Source organism: Caloenas nicobarica, chromosome 3 (genome assembly GCF_036013445.1).
Source record: "Caloenas nicobarica isolate bCalNic1 chromosome 3, bCalNic1.hap1, whole genome shotgun sequence".
Lineage (NCBI taxonomy): Eukaryota > Metazoa > Chordata > Aves > Columbiformes > Columbidae > Caloenas > Caloenas nicobarica.
In genome coordinates, this window is record NC_088247.1 from 23,071,748 (window position 1) to 23,091,025 (window position 19,278).

The window sequence follows — 19,278 nt, forward strand, 5'->3', positions numbered from 1 at the left end:
GTGCATATTAGTATTCTGGTTTTCTAAACTATCCAGGTGATGAATAGGAAAACACTAATCCTGATAAGCTTTTTCCAGTGCAACCCTCAGGACTACAAGATGGAAAGCATAGCATGATTTAGAACAGTAAACTCTTGTATATAAGTGTTGTCCGACTTATGAAAAACATGGATTATGACCATGCCTTAGGTGATGCAGTATCTTCTTTCACGTAGTTACTGCTTGTTGTAAATATCTGTAATAGGCTATTTGCCATTTCCTTCTAAACATGCACTGCCTCATTATTATAAATGACAGAAAATCTAATAACTCCAGGTAACAAGATCTGTCTTGGGTCTGAAACTCTAAAGCAGCTTTAATAACCACCACATTATAATAATACACAGGGAGGATGTAGGCTTTTTACATGACAGTAGTGTGCTAAAGGGAAAGCATTCACAATAGTCTGTCCCTGGAAAAGTCATTATCAGATAAAAAAAATAATCCAAATGTAACGGTGACAATCCCACAGCTACAGTTGCTGCTCTTTAAAACTTCTTGAAGAATAAAGTAAATGTTTTAAGTGAAAGATTGTCTCCAATTCCTTTGAAGGCATTAAATGTAGGAGCATCACTTGACAGTCTTTCTCTAAAGGTTATGAAGACATGCAGTGCTTGTCCATATCCAAGGAAAGTTAGTGAGATGACACAGGGTCAGGTGAGAGTCATGGTACAAGTTGAACCAGAACATTCAAAATGTCCAAATAATCTGTATTTTACTGACAGATGAGGCCTGCTATCCACTCCAAACAGCTCAAGAGGATGTAAAAAAATGAGATTAAACCTCTTTAGGTTATTGATCATGTTGAAAATGAGTAAGAGGAGGAGGAGGAAGAATGGTTTCCAAGGGTAGATGTGAGATGATAGGTCAGTATATAATGGCAGTGGTTTCAGAACTTTGCATTTCATTACAAACATGAGCAGAGATCTTTTAAAGAATAACCCCAAATTACAGTTAACAAGGATTTACTATGATGCTTAGGAAAAAGAAATGCTATATGGCATGATTTAAAGGAAACTTTGAATGTTAGCAGTGGGAGTTTGTGCCTGCAGAACTTCTTATAACAGAACTTCTTACGTTAGAAGTTATAAGAACATAGATATGGCCAACATAGACCAGAACAAAAGTATATTTTGAAAGGGTTTTGCCACCGGAAGTGGCCAATAGCAGACACCTATTTCATATACTAGCAACATGCAGAAGATTTCTCTTCAGTGAACTAATCCAGTCTCACTGTACCTTATGTGAAATCTTACCATGCACTATACCTTCGGTCAAGGATCTCCATAGTTTCTTGATATACTAAGGACCAATTCTCTTTGACACTTTTGGATCTTGATTCTTACTAACTTTGTCTGATGCCTCCTAGGTCTCATATGAAAAGAGTCAGCGATCAACCCCAAACTATCCTCTTTATGTCATTCATGATTTTATAGATTTCTGCCATAGTTTCACCAACATATCCTATATATGTTTTTTATGACATCTCCACCTAAAGTATCCCTTTTCCTAAATTCCAAGAAGGAGCACTACCCTGAATGGCCATACTCTTCACAGGAATAATTCCATGCCTTTGATCCTCTTTATTACCTGGCCATGAAATTATTTTGGTTCTTTCCCCATTCAGCTGCATGTTTTACTATTCAATGAGGACTGTTAGAATAGGTAGACCTTATGTCTAAAATCCTGGTCCCAGTGGAAGTGAAATTCCCAGTACAGTTCCTTCAGTAAAGCTTTTTGACTGAATGAACACAGCAGAATTAGATTTCGAAACGTTTGGAGAATAAAATTCATCTTTATTTAGTAAAGAAAAAAAAGGAGCATGGAACCATGATTTTTTATTCTACACTAGTAAAATATGCTTGATTCTTTTGTACATATCACTAAAACATAAAAAGAGTAATAAAATTTAATTGCTCTTATCTAAATATAAAGGAAACATGTTTATTTCATTTATGCTTTCCAGGCTAAAGCTTAAAAATTAATCATCTTGCTTTCATAGTACTAATTTTGATCCAGTGCACACTATTTGAAGTTGAATACAAATTATGTATGGCATTTTTAATGAAATTCAGCATTTTCTATATAGAAATTAAAGTCCAAACATGTAAGTATGCAGTACAGACACAGTGATAGCTATTTAACATTGAATTTCATAAATGCTTATGTAAATACAAGTGTATTGTCATTTTATCAATATGGTTGTATTTGTTACATGTTTACTCTGAAAATGGCAGTGGCTGTTAATGATTGTGGAAATATTCCTGTCAAATCAATGGAGACCCAGTAAAGACCAAGCAGACATATGTTTTTATATAGATGAGTGAAGACAGTAATGGCTATCCAAACATGCTGCAGTTTAGGAGGAAGAAGTTTCTCATTGTTCATGATAGACCATCAGCTGTAAGACAGCATGTAACTAGCAAAATAAAATAAAAATTATTTTAACATGGGGTCTAGGAATTTGAGGCTTGAGAATGTTTTGTAGGTAAGAAATGTGGAAACATGAAAAAGACAAAAACAGACTGCAGTGAAGGTAACAAATTAGTATCATCATGTAACCCATAATCATCACTCAGATAATTTGCTTATAACAGTAACATGAGTAAAGTTGCTTTCCAGAATTCACTCTTAGCTGAAGAGACACTTCTTGGTAACACTAAAGCTTCATGTGTCACTAACAGTTTATTAGATCTTCCATCTGAAGAGACAATTAAGTCTCAGTTGAAAAAAGACATTTTTTTCTCTATGACACTAATACCTCAAAACAGAAATTCCAAAATATTTTTAAAAAGTCACTTGTTGCTGCATAGTAATAGGAAAGCAATCAATTGTCTACTTGACTATTTTCAAAATATAAATGAAAATTGTTCTAAAAATGCCTGAGAAAGTGAAAAGATGCCAAAACCAAATGATAAAAAAATTAATGATATCACTTTTTTGTTCAGTTTTTGAGAAAAAGAAGCAGAGAGGAACTTACCCTGATACTAAGAGCTACTTGGAATAAGTCAATGAACTGTGGGTGTTGATACAATAAATTTAGCATAATTCCCATAACATTATAACATTTTTATGGTGTCTCTTGAAATTTACTGAAGTAGAATTTCTCAGGCTATTTGCTAGGATTGTTTTGAGTGACTAACAGTTTTGAGTGACTAATGAAGCGCAAGGTTAAACTGCAATAACAATAGCTAGTATAATAAGATCATAAGTAGTGATAAAGAACATATAAATGCAAATGAGTATTTATTATATTCTGTAAGAAAAAGGTAGTGTTTAACTCATTAGTGCTCCAGTCTTTGCTGGAGACAGCTGCAGCACTGTTGTTAGCTTATATCTCTATTTCTATTCAGTAGACTTGTGACTGTGTGGTAATAATTTCAAACTAACTAGTTACAGATGAACCTCCCAAAGTCACAAATGTTCAGTTAAGTGTCCTTCAGCTTACAGTCATCTAGGAAAATAACTTGGCATGCCAAGCAGCCTGAATTTAATGCTGTGCTACTGCTAAACTTCTTCTGTTACTCATGCCTAAGAGATCAGAGGCACTCTATTAACTTGAAAGAAGAGGAGAGCTACACAGTAAAGTTTATAATCTGCACCAGCAAGAAAACATTGAAAAACAAAAAACAACAATAACACCACCAACACCAGACTTTTTATAGAATCACAGAATTGCTCAGGTTGAAAGGGACCTCTGGAGGTCATCTCATCCAAACCCCTACTTGAGCAGGGTCACTTAGAGCAGGTTGCTCAGGACTGTGTCCAGTCAGGTTATGTATGTCTCTATGGATAGATACTCAAAAAACTCTCCAGGTAACCTGTTTCCACTGTTTGAGCACCCTCACAGTAAAAAAAAAAAAAAAAAAAAAAAGTGGGTTGGTTGGGTTTATTTGTGTTCAGATGGAATTTCTTGTGTTTTAATCTCTATACATTGCCTCTTGTCCCATTAGTGGGGACTACTGAGAAGAGTCTGGCTCCCTTTTCCTCATTCCCTGCCATCAGGCATTTACACACGTTGATAAGATCCCCCCAAGCCTTCTTTTCTCCAGGCTAAATAGTTCCAGCTTCCTCAGCCCTTCCTCATATGACCAATGCTCTAGTCTCTTAGTCATTTTTGTGATCCTTTGCTGGATTTATTTCAGTATGTTCATATCTTTCTTATTCTTTCATATATTTACTACTTTTTTTTTTTTTCTTTTTCCTGTAGCAAAGCTTTGCTACCTGGTTTTCCTGCAGAATCCTTCTAGGAAGGATTCATTTCTAATTCCAGGCAGCAGAGAAACAGTAGAAAGCAGAAAGTCAGGAAAATTGTGGAAATAGCCACGTCCAGCTCTTTGCTTGGAGCCTGAAATCAGTAATTAAGTTTACTGAACCCCACAGGGACAATTGGAGGAGACAAGGCCATTGCAGAGAATGTAAATGAATTCTCCGAGTTCTTCATTGTTGAAGAAACTGTTGAGGTTCTCAAGCATTATATTTTTGGGAGGTAGTAGGGAGGTTAGGGTGTCACTTAACAGAGAATCTGTGTGAAATTAAAGTTATTATGGGAGTGTTGTGGTACAAAAGACAAAACAAACAGTAAGAATACTGAAAATAATTTTGAAACTCTTATTTAAAATTCCCTTTATGACTGAAAACCAGAGGATGGCAAATGTGACACTAATCCTAAGAAAAGCCTGAGGTCTACAGCAAAGCAACTAGAGGCTTGTAAAGACTAGTGGATGTCTGGATAAATTTGAATTATTTGGGAAAAGCCAATGTGGCTTCTGTGGAAGGAATCCTGCTTCAGAAAATTCTTGAAGCTCTTTAAGGAGGTCAATAAGCATATGGATGTGGATGATCTGGCTAATAATAACAGTATCTCACCAAGTGCTTTGAGAAAATTAAAGACCCATAGAAAAGGAGAAACCAGAAAAAAAAAAGGAATATCATAGTTTTGATAACAGTGCTTCTGTAGTCACTTGTATGCTTATGACATCACTGCTTATCTTTTGACTTTCTTTAGATGGAAGGAGCTGCTGCTTCATCTGTCTCTAATCCATGTTTCAGAGGTACCGAAGTTTTTATAACTTAAAAAGGACTCTCGAGAGGCAGAAAAGATTTGTGCAGAAATAAGTGTAACTCAAAATATATGATACTTATTCTTGGACATTATTTTTTATTTATAAGGAGACAAAAAAATGTCAAGTAAGTGGGAAAAATACATAAAGCAGGAATCATATAAAAGGTTTTAGTTTTCTGATAATTTCCAGTGGAAAAGTACTTTTTAATCTTCTTTTTCAGGTACATAATGAGACATTTTTATTTCAGACAAAGAGGTTCTAGGTAAGATAACTTCTTTGCTAGTGACAAATATTCTGGCCACATGGACTACTCAAAGCACAGAGATTATATAAAGTGATCAAAACAGACAGAGACTGTCTGTATAAATAATGGTAGCTTAAAGAATTATTGCTAACAGATAACTTAAATTCTTGTGCATTTCTAAGTTGGCCTGGGGAAATTCTTTCATCAGCAGTTAATTATTTGAAGAGGTTTAGCTAAACATGAATAATATTCAAAGTATTTCTACATTTAATTAATTTTATATGTACACATATCTTCAATAATGTTTAGCAGGGCTGAGCCTCTATGCTTTCTGTGGAAAAGATGGGTAGGATTCTTGAAACTATTATGTTGTTTTACACGTTAAAGAAACCAGATGTTATAAAAGTAATATCTAAAAAACTCATCCTAAACTCTTTGTTGCTTTTGGCAATCCAAAACTGAGATTCTGTGGTTTATCTTGCTGAAACTACAAGACAGAAATTGCAGATATGTTAGAGAATATATTTGATCATTCGTATTTGTGAAATGCCTTCTGTATCTCATCTTACTGATGCATATGATGTGAATTACATGAGTACAGACAGCATGCAGTTGAGAATTTACAGAAATAGGTGCATAGAGTGCAGTATTAAAGTACCAAATAACAATAATCTGAGTTTAGACCATAACGAGTCTAAAAAAAATTAAATATTTGTTAGAAATATATATTCTGCACTAAATATTCCCATTTGTTTTGTATCATATGAACTCTGTGAGAATGTATGTGACAGAAGAATTCCCTGTATTTGTTTTTTTAGGTCCTTAGGTTGTTTGTATCCACACAAGCATGTTATCATGGTTTAGGCATCTGTATAGTGCAGGATGTTGGAAGTGGATGTTTGACTGGGGTGTTTAAACATCACGTACATGGGGCTAAGTACTGCAAGGTGACTGTGATGAAATTAATCTCACCTACCTGTAGACATCTGCAGTGTAGACAGCTACACCTGAACTGTTTGGATCCTTCTTACAGCCAATAAAGAGAAATAAACCCTTTAAGGTGCAATTTTCTCTCGCCCAGCTTAGACATTCACATTAAGGTGAAATTAATTGACTTCCCAAAGTGACTGTTTCATTTGACTGATCATGAAGAATTTGCTGGTGAATACGCGCCGTACCCCCATGCATACATGGTGTATGGACAATACAGACACTTGCTCACCCCAACAACCAGCACCAGACACTCAGGCTAGTTGACACAGCTAGCTGAGCTATAGATGGCTATACTGTAAATATCTAAAGAGAGGTGGTTAATTGATTTCCTTATTTACTTTGTAACTTTTAAGGGATACTAAGAGCATGGACATCACCTCCAGCAGACCTGATGCAGGACTCCTGCCCAGCCACCGGACTCCAGTCCAGGTGCCCTGAGGTCTCTGCCCAGACTGAGGGACACAGCTGCTGTTTTCCCATTTGCAGGTTCATCCAGTAGGAAAGCTGAACATGTATCTCAGAGACACAGACAAGGGACAGTGGCATGGCTGGTCACACCGATGGTCACAGAGAAGGCACTGCATCAACAGCACCTACACATAGGACTCACGCCAGACATAAGCACAGACATCCAAGTCTCTTCCTCCTCTTGAGCTGTCTGAAACTGAAGGTCACTAGTGCAGGCACACATATGACACTCTCCAGGTTCACAAACACATACACAGTTGTGGAAACCCCAGGTATTGGCACAACCCCTCTGTCAGCCCAGCAGCCTTGCCCAGACCCCAGACCCTCTTAACCATCCCACTGGTCCCCTACTCGTTGTCTGCTCCAACTGAGTGCCCACTGCAAACAGACGTGTACTCACATGCTTGTCCCATGGGCACCCCGTACACATGCGTCCCCCTGAATACAGCACAGACCCTCTGCTCACCCAATACCCCTACCCAGACCCAATGCCTCTTACTTGCTGGTGAGTCCAGCTCAGGGTTTGCTGGTGAGTCCAGCTCAGGGTTTGCTGGTGATACCCACCCACACGCACACCCCATCCAGGAGTGATACAGACACTTGCCTCCGCCAGCAGCTGCCATCAGGCACATGGGCTGTGGCCCATGGTCTCAGTCCACTGGTGCTGAGCTCCTCACTTGCCTCACTCACCCCCTATCAGGAGCTGGTTTTTGGGGAACACACCATTCCCCCACAGTGGCTGGAGATAACTAAGGAAGAATTTAATAAGAAGACAGGACAAATGGCAGTGATCAAGCACAGGGCTCAGTCAGACAAGAGTACAGCCCAGCTTCATTTTGCATGCAACCAACCACTTTTATACCCTATTCTGTCTGTTCTCTTCTTTGTTCCTTGCCCTGCACAGTGGGTTTCCCTTGGCACAGTGCCATCAACCCACTCTCCAACATCTTGCAGCCTCAGGTTTGTATACTTACCAATTGCAATGCCTGAGTTTGCCTGCAGTTTCCTGATTGCCCATTGATCAGTATGGCTGATCAGTTTTTTTCTTGTCTTTGTTTCCACTATGTTTGTGTGTTATGTTTGTGTCTCTATGTGTCTTTAGTTTATGGCTTCTACCTTTTCCTCCGTAACCCATTTGAAAAGATCCTTCATCAGACAATCTTAATGAAATAAACGTTCTTGTATTCCACACATACTTGTCAATGAGTGTCAGTGACCAGCATTCGTTCTTGTTACTTCCTCCCTTATTTGTCCCTTGGGTTTGTGTTTCTATATATTCTTATTTATGGTTTTCCCCTTATTATCCACTTTTGCATTGAAAAGCTCCTTAACCAAATATCCTTAAAGGACCAGAACCTCTCTCCTTCCACATACCCTTACAGCAACATTCCAATTATATAAATAATTTGATTCCAACATGTCTTGCGCGATGTCATTCTGTACAACTGGGAAAAATCAAACAGCTTATCAACATATTACTACATAGTGATAAAATTTGAAAAATGTATTTCGCAGCATGCCCAGTTGCTTCAAATTTGATATGGTTTCATATCTTTGTATGATTAAAGTGAAGTAGAGCCTGAAGTTTTGAGAGCCTCTCAACACTTACTAAGGAATTCCCTTTGCAGTATCTAGTTCCTCCATGGTAAGAAGGAATCAAAGATTTTGACAATATTTTAGGGTATGTAGTTTAGACAGAATTATGTTTTGCTTGGGATTACATATCATTCAGCATTAGTCAAAAAGTTGACAGAAACAGAAATGTGCCCAGCAAAAATGTGACCATATCCATTCAGCAATCCATTTGAACTATGCTGTTATCAGGAACTGTGAAACATATGCACTCCCATACACATTTTCTCTAGTGAAAAGGGGATCTCTTTAACAGCAATGCTTCTTATTTTGCCACAGAGGGAATGGGTCAGCTCCTAAAATATATGTTGTCAAGTAGAAAGTGGCATACAGGGAAATCTACATGTAGAGAGCATAGTAATCTATAGATATTTGTGTCTGGAAAATTTAAGGATGGAGGTAAAAAATAATACATTACTTCTTATGGAAAGAGGAGTATACAAGACTTTGCAGAGATTTTATTTACAAGAAAATATCAAGTCCAGGAAAATTTTTTTGCCTTATTAACATTGCTGTGCTTGACTTATTATGTTTAATCCTTTCTTTGTTTCAAAACAATACTTTATGGTTATTACATACTGAAGGCTGGTTAAAACTGTTCATGACAAACAAGAGGCAGAGCCAATGACCTGTAATACATTTCAATTCCGTCAGCTGTAATCCATTGGTTCCTATTAGCAGTATTTCTATATATTTTGCATGAGTATTTGGGTACATGTTATTACCCACTTTGACAGTAAAGAAATATTTTCAAAGGCAATGTATGATACGCCAGCCAAAGACTCTAGAATACTAACATAATATTTCTTTATTTTCAGGCACTTTTGTGCTAGTTCATATCAGGCTAGCAGATTTTTACCTCACAAATATGTCTAATGAATGCAGCCCTTAAAACTTCTTTTGAGATAGTTCAAAGCTTGAGAATACTTTCTAGATGCAGGAAAGTGTCTTAAAAGAAGGAACTAAACTAAAAACTCAGTTGTCCTTACGTGTTTTGTAAGGGAAAAATGTTATGGGAAGGTCATAGCAGTGTCAAAATGAGGAAAACAACTCTGTTAAACACTATAAGATATTACTTTATCAAATAGGAAAAAAAGTCAAAGAAAACCAATACAATATTGCATGGTTGTAAACATAAATATCAGAAATAAAGTTTTCAAGTTTGTTTGCAAAGAAATATATGTCCACCTGGGAAATGAATACAATGTAAATGGTAATCAGCACTGCTCAGCATTAAAGGTTATCTAAGAAGCTGTTAGCACTATCTTCTTGGAAGAGAGATAACAACCGTGGTGATGGGATGGGAGAGGAGTTAGAACTTGTGGAAAAAAATCCAACTAGTCTTTTGTCTCTGTGTTGTCTCATAGCACTGATCACACAATAATTTACAACTATAACTCTCTAATTCTCAGGTAAATTTCTCCTGATCTGCTTCTAATACCCATTTACTTGAACTATGAGAAACAAAATATGTAGTCAGAGTACAAGAAGCTTTCTCAGTTTATACTATTTGTTCAAATCTGATAGTTTAAATAAAAACAGAGAATAAAAATAAACCAAAGTTTTCTCTCTGTGACTTTGTCATTTCTTCAGCTCTGTCAATTCTGCTGCTGATAAAGGAAAGAAAACCCTGTGGGAGAAAAACAAAGCAAAGCAAAACAAACCAAACAAAAAATAAATACAAGCAAACCCACACATAATATTTTATTGTTAAAACAGATTTTTGTTTAAGAGAAAAGCAATTGTTTCTGTAAAGCCTGGATTCCAAAATCAGTAGGCAACTTACTTGATATGAAGCTGCATAAAACTAGTGAAGATCTGAAAGAGCATAAGAATTTCAGAGAAGCTGATCGAGTAATTTATTCTCTTATTAATGCTGTAGCATGAGTCCAGAATACTGTATTAGTGCAAAGGTCACTAATATATATGGAGTGAGCTTTCTGGAGAGCTGACTTTTTATCACATAAATGATTCACATTTATCATTGTCCTATAGTTAGCAGCTCTATGGAAATACATTATTTAAATCACGAAAATCTCTATCAGACTTTTAGCCCAATTAACTTCTGAGAGACTTGTTACTTTGCTTCACTGAAACTGGTATAAGCAATATGAGAATCAGTGTCTTTGCTTGCAAAGGTACACTCACACTTTGTGTTATTCTTCAGATTTGATCCTGTGCCTTAAGTTTTCATCTGACATTTTGTGAAATTTTAAATTTCCTAGTCTGGGTGCTCCACTGAGTTCCAAAATGCCCAGCTCTCCTAGGGTCAGTGGTATCATAGTAAAACAAAGCAAGTTGTGTCCTGTTTGTTAGATAGTTTGTAGCCTAAAGAAACTCCATTTTAAGTAGTTTCCTTTTTGTGCAGAAACAAGTGTCTTTATTTCAATTGGCTAAAAAAATTACTAGCTTGCCTTCCCATTCTCTTCATTCAGTCTTTGTGGCCGTGACTGTCTGCATAACTGTCAGTCCTTTGAACTCAGTTTGTGAAGACACCAACTAATTAAAGAAAAGGGAACAAAGCTAGAATTACATCAATGGTATTTATTAGATAGCCATGGATGTTGCAGATTACCAAAAATTATTTAGCTTCATGCTTGGATTGCACTATTTTGTTGTCAGGAAAAGGAAATTAAAAAAAATTAAATACAGATAAAGTGAGAATTATCTTGTCTAACTTAGATATCTTAAATCATAAAGTCATAGGGAGTCTAGGTTCTTTATAGAAGCAATGAGTAAATTAAAATCTCTAAAGGATGATTCACCTCATCCTAAAACTACATGTCTGAGGTAAGTAAACTGCATTACCAAAAATGAGATGTCTGGTACTAGCTGTGGGTTTCATGGGCAACATAAGATGTATGAGGCAACATAAGCTGAGGTAAGATTATGTTGGCTCTGGACTGTTCTTCTGCCTCTGGCTATGTCTTCCCACTTTCTCCCTTTTAGTAGCATGAAAAGTCCCGTGGTTCTTTGCAGAATCAGATAAGTTTGTTGATCTTTCTGAAAACTAAATCCACAGAAGTGCTTGTTCTTCAGCTAAGTCAGTGGGCTAGTGCTGTGCAGCTCTCCCCACTGAGCTTGAGGAAGTCAGGATCACTTCTTGCAACAAGGTGTTTGTACACTGTGGGCAAAGAGAAGTGGGACTTGCTTTTCCAGCAGCAGCAACCAAAACCCAGTTTTGCAACTGGTCCATTTCACAGCACTCTTCATATGCTGTGATACTTGCAGAAATGATGCAGCTGTGGAGAGAGGCCAGAAACAGCTGGAAATGAGGTACCAGTGCCTGGGAGGAGCTGGTGTCCAAGACCTGATACAGGTAACATAATTACAGTGTAGGTATTTTTTTTAGGCAACATAATGAATTCTACCTTAAATGCCTTGCTTGCTCTCAATAATGTGTAATAAGGACTAAATGATATTCATAATGAAATGTCAAGAGCTGAATAGAATGTGTAAAGAGATGACAACTCATTGTTAGAAAATTACCTAGTTAATGCAATCAACCACTAGTATTGAATGTACACGTTAGCATGAAGGAGTTTTCGCTGCTTTTGCTTTGACAGATGAGTTCTATAGATGATCCTCTTGTCAGTCTTGCCCAGAAAATCATGTTTTCTACAAAAAATATGTAAAATAATCAACATCAAATTTTATTTTATGTTCTAAAGTCAGAATAAACTATGGAGCCACAAATCCATATTTTAATTTACACACACTTCAAAAATACTGGTGCAAAATTTTCATTAGTAGCTACTATTAAGAATACATTATTTGAAAACAAGCAATTTAAAAAAAAATTTCATACATTTAGGACAAGAAAATACTGAAAACTATTAAAATAAAATAATTTCCTCAAATTTATTTTGTACTGTATATGCAGGAGTAGTGTTGAGAGATTGACAACACAGTTCACCTTATACAGGAGAGGTAATTATCTCTTGTCAATTGAACACTAAATCACTGAGCTACAAGCAGCTGGTGATGCATAACCATCATTATAATTTCAGACTGTTATACCATTTTTCCTAGTTTTATTTAGCAGTTTTAAAGGCAGGATGAGATATTTTATGGCAGGATATTTAGTGAACATGTGGAAATAAAAAAAAAAAAATAGAAGAAAGGCTACTATAATTTTGAACTGGGATGATGGTTATGCACCACCAGCTGTTTATAGTTCAGTGATTGAGAATCTAATTGATAAAGAATAATTACTGCCTCTCTAAACAGGGTGAAGAGCGCTTTTGCTGTGATAAGGTTGGAGAATGGCCATATAAGGAAGGACCCAAATGTTTGACAGAAATAATTTTGTCTTTTCCTTCTGTTTAATGGCTTCAACATTTGAGGCTAAATTATCTTCTGCATTTATCTGTACATCTCCACTGATATCACTGGATTTGTCTTTGTGTAATGGAATTGGGAAAGGAGAACTGTCTTTGTGTGCATAACTGAGGCAGAATGCTACGCTCCTGATATATTTGCATGGTGGTCTAGCATACAAATCAAATATAGACCTTATTCTGTAACTATATTTAAACCAGAGAAATTCTATGTAAGCCAATACAAAGGCAGAAGGATCTATGGCAATATGTGACAAACTCTTTTCCCTTTCTCTAACTGAAGAAGAGTTTCTGGTTTACATTCGACAGCAAATCTCTCAAGAAAGTCAGGCTGGTGTGAAAGGAAAATACCACTGAATCATCTGACAGTGCAATTTGAATAGTCATTGAACTAAGGTCCTAGGAACATTTTAAACGTTTGGCTGGATATGTCATTGGGGAATAACATGAAAACCAAAGTGAAAAAATTTCCTGTGACAGTAAGGAAAATATCTTAAAAGTAATTTGGGACACCTGTAAAAAAATGGCATATTACATGAAGGCCACTCGCCAGTCCTGCAAAAGCTACATAACAGTATTTCATACTGTTTTGTGTCTGCCTTCCCTTTGAAAAATTTTACAGAGGGAGGATCATATATAAATATTAAATTCCTATAGGCTTCACAGAAGTATATGATCAGGTGAGGAGAAAGACCTCTACAGTGATGTTTTTATACTTTGTCCGATATTTCACTTGAAAGGCATCACTGTATGATAAAGGGCCTAGTCTCAATTTGGCTTATTTTCAAATTATTATTTCCTATTATTTAATCATATCACAGATTAATAATCCTCTGGTTGGCTGCTTTATACAGCTCTCAAATAGGTGGGCACATTATATATAGTATGCTGTTGTTCTTTCATTGATAATTTCATCAATGTGTATCAGTCAGCCCTTAGTCCTTGTTTTATAAACCTTCTCCTCCACAACTGAATCACTGAAGTTGCCCTTCTCTAGGCAAGTTTTCTTGTCCTACAGGGTTTTTTCTCCCATTTCTTCTCGCTGCATCCACAACTGTGCCATATAGAGCAATATTCCTGGTCATTAACATGCAGGGTGTGACCTGACTCGTCGATATAGTACTGGAACCTTGGACCAATTTACCATCAGTCAGCTAGATATCTTTTTTTACATCACTGCACTCCAGTTATTTGCTTCCCATTCATTAAGTGCCACAGATTTTTTTCTCTCCATTCGGTATATTATATTTCTCAAGCAACTAGATTTGTTATCAATTTCAAAACATGTTCTTACATTCAAAACCAGAGTGCAGAATAGCTAAATATGTCTGAAACTCTAAAAAACAGCTAGAGTGAGCAACTCATGTGACAGGGTTTTCTACAGTAAAGGTAAAAGTCTACCTCTAGGTTTGCAAGGAAATGTGTTTCCTTGGTGATCAAAGGAAATAAGAGAATTAGTTTCTTTAGGAAGCCACATGGTTTTCAGCTCCAAGTGTAACATATATACCTACGAGCTTACTTTCATTAATATATACAGCACCACAGATGTATATGCACTATATGCAATAATCTTAAACCCCATGCAACCATATCTATAACAGCATATCTGAAAAAGTAGATTCCCTACTAAAATAAAACCTGACCTGAAGTCCTCTCTCTGAGGAAAAAATGAAAAAACAACTAAGACATACCAGATAATAGTCATGCCATTTTATTCACTAATAGCAAGCATTTAGAGTGCAGTGTAAGAACCTGTACAGACTCTTTATAATTATCATAAGTATTCCTTATGATTATCGTAATTATTTCACAGTTTCCAAGCTTCAGGCCACAAGATAAATTCTAAATAAGAGACGAGTAACCTAATGGTCACTTGTTTGAATTCCCTGATGGGGTAGCAATTGCTTGTCTCATCATAGTTTTATCACTGAAGGATTATTAAGAAAAAGTGATGAAAAGGAATAAAGTAAAGCCCTTGACTCTTAGTTATCTAAACAGTTGTATCATCAGTTATAAAACTATTTAAAATTTTCAGCCAAGAGCTAGATCCCTAGATGAATTCAGGAGTTCCTTGATACATCTGAGGAGGGATGATGAATGCAACTCCCGGCTAAGATTCAAAGCTACATTCCACAGACTAATTGGCTTATGAACTGTAAAGAATAGTGCAGACTGAAACTGGTGTGGTCCATGCAAACTGCTAGGTTAATAACCTGAAGAAAATCTGGTCTTCTATGTAATATCTGGTGTTTAATCAAGAAGTAGAGACAAATATGGTTCAAGTCCATTTTCAAGTAGTAGCAATTCAAATGCAATTCTCTTACTTCCCAGGAGTGTATTTTAGTCACTCAGTTAGTAGCTAAAAGGACAACAGTGGTCCTTCCAACATATGTCTTAAAATGTTGAGCCGTTCTCTGTAGGGAATTTCAGAATTTTCAATGCTGTTTATCTCAGGTGACTATAAGCATCAGACATTTGGTTTTCATCCAGGAAATCTGAGCTCAGGCGTGAGTTCAAATGTCTTTCTGTCTGCTTAGTGTTTTCATTCACTTGTTCCTGCTTTTGGTCATCGTTTGAAGATGTTTTTCAAATAATGGCTTAGGTCTGTCATTGCTGAAATTTACACGTCATTGTAATATTTTACAGTCAACTTCTTATTTCAATAGATTTTTTTCTTTTTTTTTTCTTTTTAGAATGAGGCTGCAGGTAGGATATTGTGCATCTACATGTAAATAAGATTTCTAAAACATTATTTGTAAAAGTAAACAATCAGACTGAAACTCAAAAAAATTCCACTTTCACCCTCGGAAGACATTTATATTCTTCTTAGATAAAATGCGATTTTATCTTAATCTGCGTTTTTGGGTTACCCAGTATCATATGTGATTTCAAAATGTTGATTTTTCCTTCCAGAATACATTTATAGAGAACAGGTAACTTTTATGGCTTTCTTTTGACTTTAGCTGACAAGACTGCATGGTCATACATTGATATAGGATGTTACCTGTCACATCCTTACTTTGTTACCCTAATGAAGAATCTGGTGGATGGTGATTTTGACCCAGTTGCAAGACATTGATGTTTCTTTAAGACATTTTCTACACTATCCTTTTGGGAAATCATTCTTTTTTATGTTTGGACAGTCTATGGTTCACTGTGAAATGTGTGCATGAAATCAAAGGACCTCTCAAAATGAAGACAAACTTCTGAGATAAATTTATTAAATATACTTTTTTCAGAAGACATCTCTTTGAGGTTTTCTCATCCTTTCCTATTTGCATTATAAAAACATCAAGCACAAGTAAACCTTTAAAAGGTAATCAGATTGATATTTCAGAAATCACCATATTAGTTCCTATTCAGAAAACATAATAAAGGTGCATTGGAGAAGAACACTGAAGCTGAAGAAAATAAAAGGGAAAAGAAAACCCAGAAAACATAATAATTTTGTTGTCTCCTAAGCTAGAATGTATTTCACAAAAATGTGTGCTCTGGTTTGTACTTCTTGGAATGCAGAAGTAGAATACTCTGAACCCTGCTGGGGGAACACAGAAAGGTATCAAACTGACTAATCTACTTTGCCACTCATGAGAAAAACATCAGACAGAAGAGGTGCAAAACTGGCTGTCAGTGCTGTCTCTCTACATTCCTTTAAAATTATTCACTCCTCACACTGCGATCCTCATACCCTATACCTCAGAGAGTTTCACTGAACAATTGTGGTGGTCTCAACCAAGTTCTGTTGTTTCCAACTTCATATCTTATTAACCTCCCAGAGGACCCACTCATCTCTGCTCAGATTTACCATTCAATATATCCTGCCCTTTCTGAATATAAATTATTTTACAGATCAGTGAAAGATTTTGTCATCTAAAGTAAGTTCTGCCCTGAATATAAGGAATAACTCATGATCAGTCATCCCAATGATATGTGCTTTATGTAACTGTGGATTTTCTGAAATTCCATTAAAGCTGTTTAGCAACTCTATATTTGCCTGAAAGTCTGTGTATACCAAGTTCTTCACCAGTGTTGGCAAGGCTGGGTCAATAGGCTAGTTCAGACCTGAGCTGAACTGACTTCAGAAACGTTGTGCTGTTCCCTATAAAGCCTCTGAGGACCTTAAGTAGTAGCAGCCTAATGTGTGCAGTACTGAGCTTCACACAGAGGCAGAAGATTGGCCACTGCCATTGCTCTTTGAAATTATAGAAAGAAGATGGCAATGGTGCTGTTCACACAATCACAGAAGGACAGCTTAGCTGAGGTTTCATGGGATGTCTGGATATCATCTAGCACAAACCCCTTGCACAGAACAGGGTCACCTAGATCAGGTTGTCCAGGACAATGTCTGGTTGGGTTTTGAATATCTTCAAGGGTGGAGACTCCACAGCTTCTCTGAGAAACCTGTTCCAGTGTTTGACCATCCTCATTGTAATAACAAAAAACAAACAAACAAACAGTCAAGAAAGGGTTTCTCATGTTTAAGTGGAATTTCCTGTATTTCAGTGTGTGCCTATTGCCTCTTGTGCATTTACTGGATACCACTGAAGAAAGTCTAGCTCCATTTTCTTAACTCCTTTCACATCTCCATCACGTTTTTATACACTTTGAAAATATGTCCTTGAGTCTTGTCTTCAGCTTTGTCTTTTAATATAATGGGAGCAACAATCCCAGCTCCCTCAGGCTGTTCTATGATAGATACTCCAGTCGTAGATACTTAATCATCTTTGTGACTTTTCAGTGTACTCACTTGAGTAAGACCATATCTTTCCTCTACTGGGAAGCCCAGAACTGGAAACAGCACTCCAGATGTGTCTCACCAGTGTTGAGTAGAGGGGAAGAATCACCTCCCTTGACTTGCAGGCAATGCTCTTTCTCATGCAGGCCTCTTTGGCCTTTGCTACAGGGACACTTTGCTGGCTCATGCCTGAGCCCATCAGGACTTCCAAGATATTCTCTGCAAAACTGTTTTTCAGCCAGTTGGGCCCCAGTCTGTATTGGTGCCCTCGTTCATTCCTCCTCAGGTTCAGGAATTAGCATTTCCCTTTGCTGAACTTCATGAGATTACATTTTCCCATTTCTCCAGCCTGCTGAGGTCCCTCTGAATGGCAGCACACCCATATGGTGTATCAGGTACTCCTGTCCATTTTGTGTTGTCTGCAAACTTACTGAGGGTGCTCTCCCCTACATTGGTAAGGTCATTAATGAAGAATACCCCACTATGGACTCCTGGGCTAGTGACTGGCCTCCAGATGGATGTCATACTCTTGGTCAGTACTGTCTGAGTCAAGCAGTTCAGCCAGTTTTCAATCCACCTCTCCTCCTCAGTCCCAGTCTTTGCACTGTGATGATTTGATACCACGAGATTCACACTTTGACACAGCAGTTCTCCGTTCTACCAATGCTAGTTTGTCCTCTTCACAGTGCTGAGCTAAAGCCTGATCTTGTGACTGCTGAAAGCCTGCAAGAAAATGCTGTGTTGCAGGCAATCAGCAAAACCACTAAAATATATTCAACACATGCATTAGCAGTTCTATACATGCCTGCAGAGACCAGAAGAGTGGCGGAGAGACCTAGAGAACAGATTGGCTCATGGTGAAAACTCATGGTGAAAATATCCAAATGTCACATTCAAATCAAGCTGAAAGGAAGAATCAGGAAAAGCAAAAGAGATGACAAGTTTTGAGGCAAGAACATAGTTAGATTTTAGGCACATTTCAGAATGCCGTAAAGTCCATAATGTTCAGTTCACAGAGCTGGGTAGAGTAGAAGAAGAACCTGTGCATCAGAGAGAGTTTGGAACAAAGCACAGGCAACATCTTGAGTCAGATTGGCAAACAGAAAAAAATCATCAAGAGACAGGGTAAAATTTTAGGCTCTAGGTGCTCTCCATGCTCCTGTATTTTTCTGTAGTGGCACAGATAGCTGTGTATAAAACTTCATTTGGTTTTGGGGGATCTTCTTTTGTCTTAAGAGGCAAATGGTTGAGAATGGTCATTCCACTTTCTCAGGGCAACATTCATAAATTTTCCAGTGAATGCTATCTACTAATTAAGATGGATTCTTATGTGTACCAAAGGAACACATTGAAGTGTTCAACATAAAGTTGAATTTTTTGTTGTCTATACTGCAATGTGAAAATCTGAGCCTGCACAGATTACAAGACATCTCAGGATTTTCTCTGTACTTTGGTCTTTTTATCTGTGTATCCTGATCACAGGATGCACAGCAGAAGCTGCTGTGTTCTCTCTAAACAAGACCATCAAGCTTTCACCATATACTTCCACTACCTGTCTGAAGACACAGATAGCATAAGTGTCTCACATTTGTTTTTCACACAGGACTCAATAATTATGTAAAGTATCAGAGTTCAGTTGTCTATTGTATTTTAGTATGAATGGGTTTCTTGATTTTATAATTATTCAAAACCTGTGTTGGATATTTTTATGAAAACATTACAAAAGGTTTTGTCCAATCACCTGTATCACTTACTAGTAAG